This window comes from Rutilus rutilus (genome assembly GCF_951802725.1).
Source record: "Rutilus rutilus genome assembly, chromosome: 2".
NCBI classification, from domain to species: domain Eukaryota; kingdom Metazoa; phylum Chordata; class Actinopteri; order Cypriniformes; family Leuciscidae; genus Rutilus; species Rutilus rutilus.
The window spans coordinates 55,664,718-55,678,683 of NC_140210.1; the positions used below are offsets into that span (position 1 = coordinate 55,664,718).

At 40.6% G+C, this 13,966-nt stretch overlaps 1 protein-coding gene across 1 annotated transcript in view; it reads left to right on the forward strand.

Moving 5' to 3' along the window:
* Positions 1–8,035: 8,035 nt before the first annotated feature.
* Positions 8,036–13,966, forward strand: part of LOC311286326 (NACHT, LRR and PYD domains-containing protein 3-like) — a 39,000-nt gene continuing 33,069 nt past the window's right edge. The window contains exons 1-2 of the mRNA XM_084402491.1: positions 8,036–9,504; positions 11,275–11,509. The gene's annotated coding sequence lies outside the window, so the exon portion shown is untranslated. The remainder of the gene's footprint in view (positions 9,505–11,274; positions 11,510–13,966) is intronic.

Genomic DNA, 13,966 nt, shown 5'->3' on the forward strand with positions numbered 1-13,966 from the left:
GCTAAAGTGAAATGAGATCAGGTGATGATGGTTACCTGTTGATGGTTTTATAATCATCATGAAATAGACTGAATCACTGATGTCTTTTGAATCTAACAATTATGTTGTTCCATTAATATATTCACATCACAAACCCTGTGTAACTGCAGCATGAGATCCAGCCCTTTTTGCCCTTACACTCCGAAGTGCCCTTTTTTGGGTGGTGTTTTTTTTTATTTTATTTTTTTTATCAATGCTATTGGTTACCATTTACGTCTGTCTGTCTGTTTTACAAATATTTAGCCAATGAAAGTTCTTAAAATGAACTTGTGTAAATCGTATTTGATCCTCAAGCTGTCAGCAAGCTGATAACTCCGCCCCCCTCTATATTCACTGAATCCTGAAGTTCCACAGCAGCCGCACAGTAGACAGCAACTGAACGAAGTTTTGCGAAGGGTAAATAAATATCTTGTTGTTTGAATAAGTAGGCTACTACTAAACACTATGTCTATAAAGGCTAACATTTTATTTATTTGATGTCTGACTCACTGAGACATGTGGGACGTCGCCTGAGACTGAGAGGTATGGCTAGCATTTGCCATCTAGTCATAGCCAATACATAGACACTTAAATAGCCTGTGCATAAAGTAGCATTTCATCTTTTATAAAATGCGATTTTGGCCAAATGTATTTTACAGCAGGAAAAACTGAGCGCCCATATAGCTACAACAAACTAGTTTGTAACCTGTTGATGAAAATGTAATGTGATACCGCCGGCACCGTTTTAATGACGGACAAAAAATCACATTTGCACACATTCGCCGGTCAAAAATTATATACTGATAAGTAATTCAACAACATATAATTTGTTTTTACCATCGGAAAAATAACAGCTGCGCCCCCGCGCTGTTTCGTACTGGAACTTCAAGCCCGTAGGCAGGGGGGGTTCGGGTGGTTCGAACGAACCCCCCCTCACTGCCAAAGGTCCAGAATTTAAGTGTTTTTTTTTTTTTTTTTTATGTGATTTTGTCATCATTGTTTTAATCAATGCTTGTGACAAATATTCTGGGTTGCCGTTTAAAATTAATATGATTATTGTAGCTGGACTTGTGTGTGTGTGCCGCGGATACCTGTCAACACTCCCGTTTTTCCCGGGTTTCTCCCGTTTTTTAGCCCTATCTCCCAGACCCCTCCCGATTTGTTATTTCTCCCGGGAAACTCCCGTAATTTGCATGGCCCAAACACCTTTAATGTATAATCGGACCAATATGTTTGTCTAATGTTGACCAGTTGCCAGACATCTTGTATTAAATGCATTATATTCACACAATCCACACACCATATAGCCTACAATTTCAACCCATTATTGTCACTTCAACCTGGCAACCTATAACCCAGTTGCGCAGTCGCGGAAAGTAGGCTATAACCCGAAAGCGAGCCGATAGACATGGCAGGCGAGGGCCGGATTAACCATTAGGGCAACTGGTCACTTGCTCAGGGGCACATGACATCTAAGGGGCACTGACAGGTAGGAGGAAATACACAGAAATGTAATAAAGTTATCAAACACTTTACAGTCTTCACTGCATAAAGTGCATCTGCGGGTTCACGCAGACTTTCGTCCCTCCCCGCTGAACGCCAGCGATTACTAATTCGTGAAATGCACTCCCGCTGGTTGAGCGCGGTAAATTCGTTTTAGGTTCGATATTAGCCGGAAATTTGTTCTATAGGGTCGGGTCTAACAAAGATATCAATAGCAAGATTAGTTTTAATATTATGTGACCATTGTATATCGGCATGATGAAAATATTAATTCAAAATCATTCGTGCATTAATGCTGCATAATTATACCTGAAAATGCTTTGACGCGTTTCCACAGCGCACGATGCTAAAGGGAACGTCTGCCAATTCCACCAACTGCGGTAAACGTAGACTATAATTTGTATGATTTAAAATTACTTTTAACATTTAAAAACAGACGTTTTCAAATTCCAAAGCTTGCAGAAGGTTCCTAATGTCAATACTGACTTAGGCTACAGCTTTAGCCTTGAGTAAATTAACTTGTCTAAGAAAATTATTCATAAAACGTATAAATATCAGTTGAGCCTACTTCACTGACGAAAATGAAAAGACTAAGTTCAGCTTTAGGAGGGGAAGAAATAGGCCAGGATAAGAAGACTGAGAGAAAAAGAAATATGAAGATGAGGAGAGGTATTGACAAATAATCTAATGATAGGTTTTAAAGCTAGCCTATTTCTTATAATTTTTTGGCCTTCAAAAGCCCTAAATTGCACATATGTAGATCAGAGAAATCCAAATTTTCTCGGGGGAGCATGCCCCCGAACCCCCCTAACTACGCCGGGGCCTTGACTCTTGATGCCCAGGGCGCAGGAAATAAAACAAACTAAATACAAAAGGACGAGAAAAACTGCAAAAAGGTCCACTTTTGGAAAAAAAGAACCCCCCCTTTCAATAGTCTGGCTACGGACCTGAACTTACACAAAGCGGCGAGTGATCCTCGTCACCTAGGTAACATATATTTCTAAGAAGTAAGACATTTCTTCTTTGATTTATGATTGCTGATACACTTAATTTATTAACATTTAGACTAATCATGTTATGGTTAATTCAAGGCTGTTAATTTGCACGTAGCCTATTATCTAGCTAATTTTTTAATCTACAGTATTCTATACTCTCAGCTCGTCCTCACATGGTTTTACTACAGTAATATTGTAGTAGTGACTTAAAAAAAAACATTACAGAAGATCACTGTGAAATCTTTATATTTTATCATGCAGAATGTAATTCATGATTTAATTCATTGCTTCATTTATTTGATCCAAAATACAGCAAAAACAGTAATATTGTGAAATATTTGTACAATTTAAAATAACTGTTTTCTATTTGAATATATTTAAAAATGTAATTTATTTCTGTGATCAAAGCTGCATTTTCAGCATCATTACTCCAGTTCAGTACTCTTCAGTGTCACGTGATCCTTCAGAAATGCTTTTCACTGCAACTGTACTTTTCACACTTTTTTTTTTTTTTTTTTCATTGCTGGCTTATTTTAGAGAAAGTGTAGTGAATAAGAGACCTTCAAGAGACTAACATCCCTGGCTCACAGAAGGTTGATGTTAGGTTTAAAGAAGCCCTTAAAACCATGTTTATCTATATTATCTATATTATTATTATTATTATTATTATTATTATGGTTGTTATTAATCGTGAATAAATCTAAAGCTTTTGAGACTATTATTTTGTGTTATTGAAAATGGGAGGGGGGTGCCCTTTTTTTAGTTTCAGCACATGGCCCTCAAAAGGTCTGTGCACGGCCCTGATGGTGATGTTGCTTCTGGAACTTTTGTATTTAAAAAAAAATGATAAATGAATTTCTAAAGAATGTTTTTTTTTTCACACACAGAACTTGACATCTCTTTTCTCATGATACGTGTTACTGATGTCCATCACACATTCACTACCCAGAATTCATGTTTGCTGACACATACACTAAGAAAACAGAATCACAAGCTGTCAGTTTAAGTTTCCAGAACTGAAGCCTGTGGTTTCACACTGAATAATACAGTATATCAGAGTTACTGATGAGCACTGTTAAACTGCAGTTTGAAAATAAAAATAAAAATTGCAATACAGTACGTGTCCAAATTAACACACTAATGCTGCAATGCCAACCACTGTAGTATTCTGAAATTAATTATTTCTTAATTGCATTATGATTCATTTCACTGAGAAAATCATCTGTAGGCCTACCTGTAACATTGATCAGGACTCGTGTGATGAAGATCTTGTGTCCTTGATCAGACTGAACTCCACACCAGTATTCTGAATCTTTTTCAGTCACATGACTGATGCTTCCTGTCAGGAGCTGCTTGTCACATTCACCGTCTGTCTTCGTCCTGTCTGCACTACACTACCCAGAATCCTCTGTTATCATCACCTTCACCTGCACATCGTCATGATCATCACCATCACCTGTGTTCCATCATCATCTCTTGCATCTGTTATGTCATTATCTCTGTGTATTTAGTTCCCTCTGTTTCTCTGTTTCACTGCTGGTTATTGTTTGTGTCTGGGTGTTTGTACACCAGCACTCTGTTTCGTGTATTCGCCTGTTTAGAATCTAATGTGAGAATTAAACCTTTGTTATTATTTGTATCTCTGTGTTCTGCCTCCTTCTTCATCTACCTGTGATGTGACAGAATAACCGGCCAAAAGATGAGTTGGGAGCTCGCTGGACAGCTGTTCGACTACACCAGGAGGTTTTGTCTTCTCGCTGTCACCAGCTCTTTAAAATATGAGATGATCAAGGCGTGTTACCGGATTGGGGCCGAGGTGGTCGATCCGAGGGAGCTTCCAGATCTCTCCGGTCTGGACTGGAGAGAGGCACTCTCCAGGTGTCTGGAAAGCTTCATCGTCACATCGCCGCCCCGGTGTTCACTCCCGGTCCTGAGTTTCGTCCAGCCGAGCCTGCACTTCACGCCAGTCCAGTCCAGCCGAGCCCAAGGCAGTATGCGTCATGCCCGCCGAGCTAGAGACTGACAGCGTCATGCCCGCAGAACTATTGTTTTCTTATGATGTTTTATTAAGAAGGTTCGGGAGGAGCATGTTCAGATAATTAACACAGGTGGAGAGCACTCAGCAATTCAATGGTAAGAGGTGTATATATACTCAGCAGTCTCACCTCATTTCATTGACAGTTTTTGCAGCATTTAGCCCGGCAGTACCGTCCTAACAGGTCCGAATCGAGCGATTCCCGTCCGATGAATAATCTCTCGTCTTTGAGGAACCTCTGCTGCAATCCTCTGGTGTAATTTCATGGGCGTCAGGCTTAACAAACGGGATCATAACCACAGGCGAAACATCCGCAATCTCCTTCCGCGTATTATCTACACCGGTCCATACAATAAATTCCCGCTATAGAGAAATGGTCAGTAAGGCAATGCTGCCCTCTTCACGCGAGGGGAAGTGTCTTCTTTCTTCGTCAGGCCGCCTGACAAAGTAAGCCGCGCCGCAGATTCAGTCCCGGCCAGTCCATAGCCTACTCAATGTCAGCTGGGTCAACTCAGTGAGTGCTCAGCTCGGCCCTTCTCGTGTCTGTCCTTGGTTGAGCTTGGCATTGTTGTTTGAGTCACGAGCCAGTCATGCCAGTTACACGTTTCTAAACTGTTTCTGTAGCCTTCAATGATTTACCGTCATACATAAACAGTAGGTCGCACGATATATGCAGGTTGCTCACAGAATCATTAAGAACCTATCGTTAACACTGCAATTTATCTTCAAAATCGCGTAAAAAAAAAAAAAAAAAAAAAACTACATACAAGCAGTGTGTTTCACGCCAAGAGTTTAGTAATCCTTAAGTGAAACACAATTAAATAAATGCAAGATGCCTACATTTATGCAAAGCTTCGTCTTTTACCATAAGCCGTCTCTTTTGTACTTCACTAAATGAACTTAAGACAGTCAAAACTGTTCTAAACGTGAACGGTTATCTTTGCTCGGTCACTTAAACTTCAATGTGCATAATCCTGCAAGGATTTCATCTCACTTCCTTTTGCCAGCTAAGCCACTCTCCTCCCTTTGTTCAGCCACACACCGCAGGAGCTCAGTTCTCCAGGTAAGTTATCCACTGCCACAGCAGTGATGTCTCCTCTGGTCATGGAGGAGCTCAATTTCTCTGGCTAATTTCTCTAATATTGCAACAGTAATGTCTCCTCCGCTCCTACTAGAGCTCCGTTTCTCTGGCTAATTTCTCCACTGCCACAGCAGTGATGACTCCTCTGCTCCCACTGGAGCTCTTTTACTCTGGCTAATCTTCTCCACTGCCACAGCACTGATGTTTCCTCTGCTCCCACTGGAGCTCTTTTACTCTGGCTAATATCTCCACTGCCACAGCAGTGATGTCTCCTCTGCTCCCACTGGAGCTCTTTTACTCTGGCTAATATCTCCACTGCCACAGCAGTGATGTCTCCTCTGCTCCCACTGGAGCTCTTTTACTCTGGCTAATCTTCTCCACTGCCACAGCAGTGATGTCGTCTCTGCTCCCACAGGAGCTCTTTTACTCTGGCTAATCTTCTCCACTGCCACAGCTGATGTCTCCTCTGCTCCCTCAGGAGCTCTTTTACTCTGGCTAATATCTCCACTGCCACAGCAGTGATGTCTCCTCTGCTCCCACTGGAGCTCTTTTACTCTGGCTAATCTTCTCCACTGCCACAGCAGTGATGTCGTCTCTGCTCCCACAGGAGCTCTTTTACTCTGGCTAATCTTCTCCACTGCCACAGCTGATGTCTCCTCTGCTCCCTCAAGAGCTCTTTTACTCTGGCTAATCTTCTCCACTGCCACAGCAGTGATGTCTCCTCTGCTCTAGCAGGAGCTCTGTTTTCTATGGCTAATTTTTCCACTGTCACAGCAGTGATGTCTCTGCTCCCTCGGGAGCTCTTTTACTCCAGCTAATCTTCTCCACTATCACAGCAGTGATGTCTCCTCTGCTCCAGCAGGAGCTCTGTTTTCTATGGCTAATTTCGCCACAGTCACAGCAGTGATGTTTCCTATGCTCCTAGCCTTTTTTGGTTTTCTTGATGCTCGGAACTCGCCATCATTTCCAAATTTGACCCAAAAATCCATCCCACCATCTCAGACTTATCAGTACCAGATGGTGAAACCATTTCATATTTGATCAAAGACTGATCAAACCAAAAAAGGTAATTTCATCTACATTTTTAACCTCGCTTCGCAAATCCAACCATACCAGTCGATTCTGGTATATCTGCAATGGAGAAGTTCTCAGGCTAAATCTCCTCTGGAACCCCTGTTTTTAGATGAATCCAAAAACCTGCGACACGATTTTGGTTCGAGAAACACCTCAAATTTGTTCTCCAACAGTCAGGCTTTCCAGCAAATAATTGTTCAAGTCACTCATTCCGCATCGGGGCAGCAACTTCAGCAGCCCAAAAAGGCCTCTCCCAACAGCAGATTCAAGCCCTTGGGAGATGGTCCTCCGATGCTTTCTAAAGCTATATCAGGACGAACCGGTAAAAAAAAAAAAAAAAAAAAAGGTAGAGCACTTAATCCCCTCTCTCTCCTCTTTCCTGTCTCCTCTTTCTGTCCAGCGAGCATTGGTCTCACAGTGGACGGAGTGAGAACTTTCCCAGTAGAGCACTTACGTTTTTCTCTTTCATCCAGCGATGCAGTGTGAGAAAATCTCCTGGGCAAGCACTCATTTTCCTGTTTCCTTTCCGTCCAGCGGACGGAGTGAGCTCTTTCCCAGTAGAGCACTTACGTTTTCTCTTTCATCCAGCGATGCAGTGTGAGAAAATCTCCTGGGCAAGCACTCATTTTCCTGTTTCCTTTCCGTCCAACGAGCATTGGTCTCCCAGTGGACGGAGTGAGAACTTTCCCAGTAGAGCACTTACGTTTTCTCTTTCATCCAGCGACGCAGTGTGAGAAAATCTCCTGGGCAAGCACTCATTTTCCTGTTTCCTTTCCGTCCAGCGGACGGAGTGAGCTCTTTCCCAGTAGAGCACTTACATTTTCTCTTTCATCCAGCGATGCAGTGTGAGAAAATCTCCTGGGCAATCACTCATTTTCCTGTTTCCTTTCCGTCCAACGAGCATTGGTCTCCTGGTGGACGGAGTGAGAACTTTCCCAGTAGAACACTTACGTCTTCTCTTTCATCCAGCGAGCATTTGGTCTCGTAGCGGATGCAGTGTGAGAAAATCTCCTGGGCAAGCACTCATTTTCCTGTTTCCTTTCCGTCCAACGAGCATTGGTCTCCCAGTGGACGGAGTGAGAACTTTCCCAGTAGAGCACTTACGTTTTCTCTTTCATCCAGCGACGCAGTGTGAGAATCTCCTGGGCAAGCACTCATTTTCCTGTTTCCTTTCCGTCCAACGAGCATTGGTCTCCCAGTGGACGGAGTGAGATCTTTCCCAGTAGAACACTTACGTCTTCTCTTTCATCCAGCGAGCATTTGGTCTCGTAGCGGATGCAGTGTGAGAAAATCTCCTGGGCAAGCACTCATTTTCCTGTTTCCTCTTTCTGTCAAGCGAGTATTGGTCTCACAGCGGACGGAGTGAGAACCTTCCCGGTAGAGCACTTACGTTTTCTCTTTCATCCAGCGATGCAGTGTGAGAATCTCTTGGGCAAGCTCTAATTTTTCCTCCTTTCTGTTTCCTCTCTGTCTAGCGAGCATTTGGGCTTAGCGGAAAGCGCAAATCCTCCCGATCTGTCACTGTAAACTACAACCGCTCCCCGTTCTCAGACCAACAGGGGCCATCAGTCCAGGCAGTGAGCGAAAATTACGGGCCTTCCCGGTCAAGCTTCCAGGCCCCTTCTTGAGATGCCAGCCCGCCAAACTCGGCACTCATTTGGGGGGTCTTTAGTCCGGCGGCTGTCCTCTGCTCTTTAGCCTTTGGGGGGAGTACTCTGGGTTCGGGCCGAACTCTGAGCTCGGAGCCCTCCCTCCGGACAGCACGCCAAATACGCATTAAACTTTACCCCTTCAAATTATATGTAAGTGTGAACTCGTGAAATGATGTTTTATTAACAAGGTTCGGGAGGAGCATGTTCAGATAATTAACACAGGTGGAGAGCACTCAGCAATCAATGGTAAGAGGTGTATATATACTCAGCAGTCTCACCTCATTTCATTGACAGTTTTTGCAGCATCCTTCCACCACCCCTTCTCCACGCTTCTAGTCCTAAACACTTACATACGGGGGGAGTACTCTGGGTTCGGGCCGAACTCCGAGCTCGGAGCCCTCCCTCCGGACAGCACGCCAAATACGCATTAAACTTTACCCCTTCAAATTATATGTAAGTGTGAACTCGTGAATTATCCCGCTGAGCTTAAAGCTCCCTTCGCCGCTGGTTCCGTTCAGCTCAACGCCCTCTTCATCGCTGGCCCTTTCCAGCTCAGAGCCCTCTTCATCGCTGGTCCTGTCCCATCCAGCACAGAGCCCTCACCTCTGGTCCCGTCCAGCACAGAGCCCTCACCGCTGGTCCCGTCCAGCACAGAGCCCTCACCGCTGGTCCCGTCCAGCACAGAGCCCTCACCGCTGGTCCCGTCCAGCACAGAGCCCTCACCGCTGGTCCCGTCCAGCACAGAGCCCTCACCGCTGGTCCCGTCCAGCACAGAGCCCTCACCGCTGGTCCCGTCCAGCACAGAGCCCTCACCGCTGGTCCCGTCCTGCCCAGAGACAGCGCATCACGTCAGCCCTGCCGAGCCTGCTCTTCACGTCCCGTCTGCCCAGCCAGAGACTGAGCCTGTCCCGGTCCCAGTTCCTGTCCCAGACCCTGTTCCAGAGCCTGTCACAGAGGCTTGTCTTGACGCCGTCATTCTCCCCAAGAATTCTTTTGGGGGGAGCCATAAGTCTCCGCCATGACCGCCCGCAGGGTCCTCTCTGCCATGTTGTAAATACCAGTGGGAAGCTTGGGATTTTCTCTAAACCCCGATCTTTACGAGTTGGGTGCGTGTCACTGAGAAACAGAATACCACAATACTTAAAGGTATTTAGCAGTGATATTGTCAGGCTTTTCTATTTACAGCGCAGTTAGCTAATTGCCTACACAGGATATGATGGCATTATAATATAATAATGCACCATGTAACATTTCTAGAACAAGAATTTAAGAACCTTACTGTGTTTTTGTGTAATTATTTAAGAGAAAGTACTCCGCCATCTTACTCCGACTTGAACACACCTGCCGCCGTAAACACGACTTACCACCTCGTATGTATGAACTTTCCTGGAGGACTTGAACGCACCAAAAGACATGATAAATACATAGACACTCTATTGGCCACTGGATCGTACGTCAACGGCGCCGCCATATTGCTGAGGGCAACTTTCCCATACCTCTCATCATGGGAATTGAGAAAAATGGCTGCTTCGTGTGCTGCTTGAGGCCATACAAATCGCTGCACAATTGAAAACAGGTCTCGGGGAATTACCTTTCACAAGCATGACTGAACATTTGTTTCTGGTTGTATTTGGTCATTATATAATTAGTAATAGTAACGTCAGTCAGACGTTTAGCTGTTAGTTAGCTGTGAAAGTTGACATGATTTATATTATAGTTTTAGCTTAAATATTATATTTTATATTATAAAGTGAATTTCCTGAACTCTAAATATTCATCCATATTTTCTTAAAACCGACTTTTATGACAAGTATTTGTTTCAGGTATGTACTAGTCACTATTTAATTTACAATTTTTATTATTGTCTATATTATTCTGCAATTCATATTACAGTACATTGTATTTGCTATTATTATTATTATTATTATTATTGTTATAATATTATACCATTTGCAATTATCAATCTAGTATTGTTATGCTGTTAAATTATTGTACAATTCACTAGTCACTATTTACTTATTATTTTTTTATTGTCTATATTCTGTCATTGATATTTCATATTCTATTGTTATTATAGTATTATACATAAACTATATGCTATTATCAATATATTATTATTATATTATTGTACTTATATAATTATTCATACTATTTTATTTGCATACTGTTTATTTTATTTTATTGACTATACACTAAACTATTTACTATTACTTCTCACTTTATCTTATATTTACTATTTGCATTGCACTGTAGTTGTACCATATCATAGCATATTACCAAAAAGGATCCATCAGTTATCTTTGTTATTGTATATTTGGACTATCTATCTGTAAATATCTATCATTTTAGTGCTATAAAAATACAGAAAGCAGCCTACCGGTGTGATTTGTATTTGACGATTTGTTTTCTCAATGGCGGTCAATTCTAAGCACAAGAAAAGCTAAAATCAGGTTAAAGACAGAAAATGCTTTTTCCACAATAAGAAAACTTTATTTCATTTAATGTGAAAATGTAATTATATCTCAGTATGGGGGTCTTCACAATTTTTATCCAGTAATACATGACAAAGCCTTTTCAAGCTTTGATAATTCCTTATTTATATATATATATTAATATTATATATTTTTTATTTTTTTTATATATAGCCTATATAAGTCTAACTATCGAGATTTTGAATTGAACTTTTAGTACACCACGTAAAAACCACTGAAATCGGTTGATAAATGTAAACGTTATTATTGTTTTTATCCAGAAAAACCGCAGCTCACCCGTTTACTTGCATTGGTTTACAGCGCAGTCTTGCCCTCAGCAAATTGGCAGACGCGTTGACGCTTTGGCGCAGCAACGCTCCAAAATGGCCAATAGGGCGTCTATTTATTTATTATGTTTATGCCTTGTACCCTATGTCTTTTGCAGTGCCCTCCGAGTTCGCACTGAACACGTACGAGTACGGACTGGAATCTCACTCAAGATGGCGGAGTAGTCTACCCAGTGTAGTCCACTTCTCAGTGCACTGACGGGCGAATGAAAACACCTCAAGTCACCTTACCTGACCTGACCAGAAAACAAAGTGAAACGGAAGAGATGCCAGTCAGGAAATATAAAACAAAACACATCCAGTGTAGGCTATTTTACTCCAGTAAATGCTGTGGTGAGTTCAAAAGTTATTCTTTATGTTATAATGTAGGCTACAATAGAAATACGCTGCCATTTACTGTAGGTTTCTCCATTTCCTTACAGAGGATTTCAAACTGGACGATATTGAATGTGCAAATAGAAATGAAAACAGTGATAGTGTTGGCGCGCTTTTCTAAAATGATGTGTTGAAAACAAAACAACCTGTAAAAAGAGATGTTAAAAATGACACGTTTTGTAGATTTTAACACATGTAGTGTGTGTGCTCAGGGAGGGACAAGCACATGTTGTGTCAAATTTAACACACAACCTGTGTCGTTTCTTAACACATCTCTGTTTTAAGGACTACACGTTTTGTTACCTTTAACACATCTAATGTGTTATTCCTCTTACACTGAAGTGTGTTGAAACCTTTTACACAATAATGTGGTATAGTTACACAACTTGTGTCAGATATTACATGCGACTGTAGTCGGTGTGTATTTGCCAGAGTTACTTCCTGTGTTTTTACAACTGAGTGTTTAGATGAAACTGAAACGTCAACTTGTTAACTTGTTTTTATGGAGTCCAGTGATGATTAATAAAGAGTTTGTTTGAACATTTTACTACCTGGATGTTTTAGAAATCATGAATCTACATAGACAAGCTCTTATTGAGAATTAACTGAGTTTTCGATGTTGATGTTTCATTGACTGTTTTATTTGAAGTCACCAGAATCGTGATTAATGGCTCCTTTATTTGAGCTCTTGACCCTTTACTCTTCTTTTAGGTTTACTCTGGCTGCTTTAACTGTATTTTAATAAAATATATTTGTTATGGCGAGAGAAAATTAGATCAGATGTTTGAATGTTTAAGAACAAGAACATTGAAAAAGACAAAACACCTGTTAATCTTTAAGATTTTATATTTTTTATTTATTTATTATTAATGTATTTTTTTATTTATTTTAAAGCTTTTTATGGGATTCCATATAAAATATACCTATAATTTTTTTTCATAAACACAAACTGCCCTCCACCCAGTGCTATTCTATTCAGAGTTACATTTTAACACACATTGTGTATTAAAAATCTACACAACATGTGTCAAAATACCATCAACACATGCTGTGTGTTTTTTTTTTTTAACACATCTCTTTTCAGAGTGTGCCAGAGGCATGGGTTATAATACGCCCTAGAATAGTTTATTATTATTTTCTCATTAAAAATAAAGATGTTGGTTTTAATGAGAAAATGTAAAATGCGCTTTTTGTTAAACGTGTAGTTTAGATAACTAGATTTTAATTTTATTATTACTTTTATTAACTTAAACTTATTAGGTAGCCTATAAAGTGGGCCGTCCAAAATAATTCTGTTTCTAAAAAAAACTAAAAAACAAACATATTTAACAACCCAAAATATAAATTACCATACGTTCATGTAATGTACAAATGTACAAATACAAATGTATTGTAAATTAAGTTAATATAATTTGTCATTAGTGATAAATGTCTGTTGAAATGTTAAATATTAAAATATGTGCTTACTTGTCTTTCATCTAATTTATAGCCGCCTACATTATCATTTGCATTGTAATGTCGTGTCTCACGCACCTCCTTCTCCGCATTTATTTAATTCAAATTTATTGTGCAGTGATATAGCCTAGGCTATGAGTAAAATTAATCAGTTCACTCAATGCATGCGCAAAATATAAAACAACTGATAGAACATGTTGTGTTGACATTCAATTTGATGAAATCTTGATTAATTAATGATTCATGAAATCTTGATGAAACATATTAAAAATGTGACTATAACACATGCAACAACAAGGCTAACACACATATTGAATGAGGAACATTTCAAATGGTAACCATATTGTACAATGTTTTTCTGTATAAGCTTTCACTAAACACTTAAAATTAACTTTAATTGTGTCCATATTTTACAGCTTAATGCTCTGCATCTAAATTTTGCTCCTCACATCCTTTCTTCACTCCACATATTGAATGTCTATTCTAATGCCTTGACTTCCTTTCTGCTCCTTCTTTCCGTTACTTGAATTTCCTGACTGCACACTCATTTCTGTTTTCTAATAAAAGTTGATTATATATGTCATGTCACCTATAAAATAGCCAGTGGATGTAAATTTGTTTATTTAATTTGAGTATAATTTAGGTTAATGGTCGTTAATTGTACCTGAATCTACTGAGTTCTCCTTTGAGGTGTGGAGCAGAATGCAAAAATGAAGTATACCCAGGCTTTAAGACCATTGAGCACAGTCCAATCAAGCTTAAATTGCCCACTTTACCTGACGGCCCTAACCTGCATTCAAATGCTTGTTTGCATCCTAATTTCACTACAGACTCTGCAACAGCGTTAAGACTGAGACGAAGCAGTCTTCTGTTTGCAATGTGCACGAGCCACAAGAGAACACTGGTCATTTCCGACACTTCCGCCTGGGACTAAAAGCCATCACCAGTAGCAGAGATAGC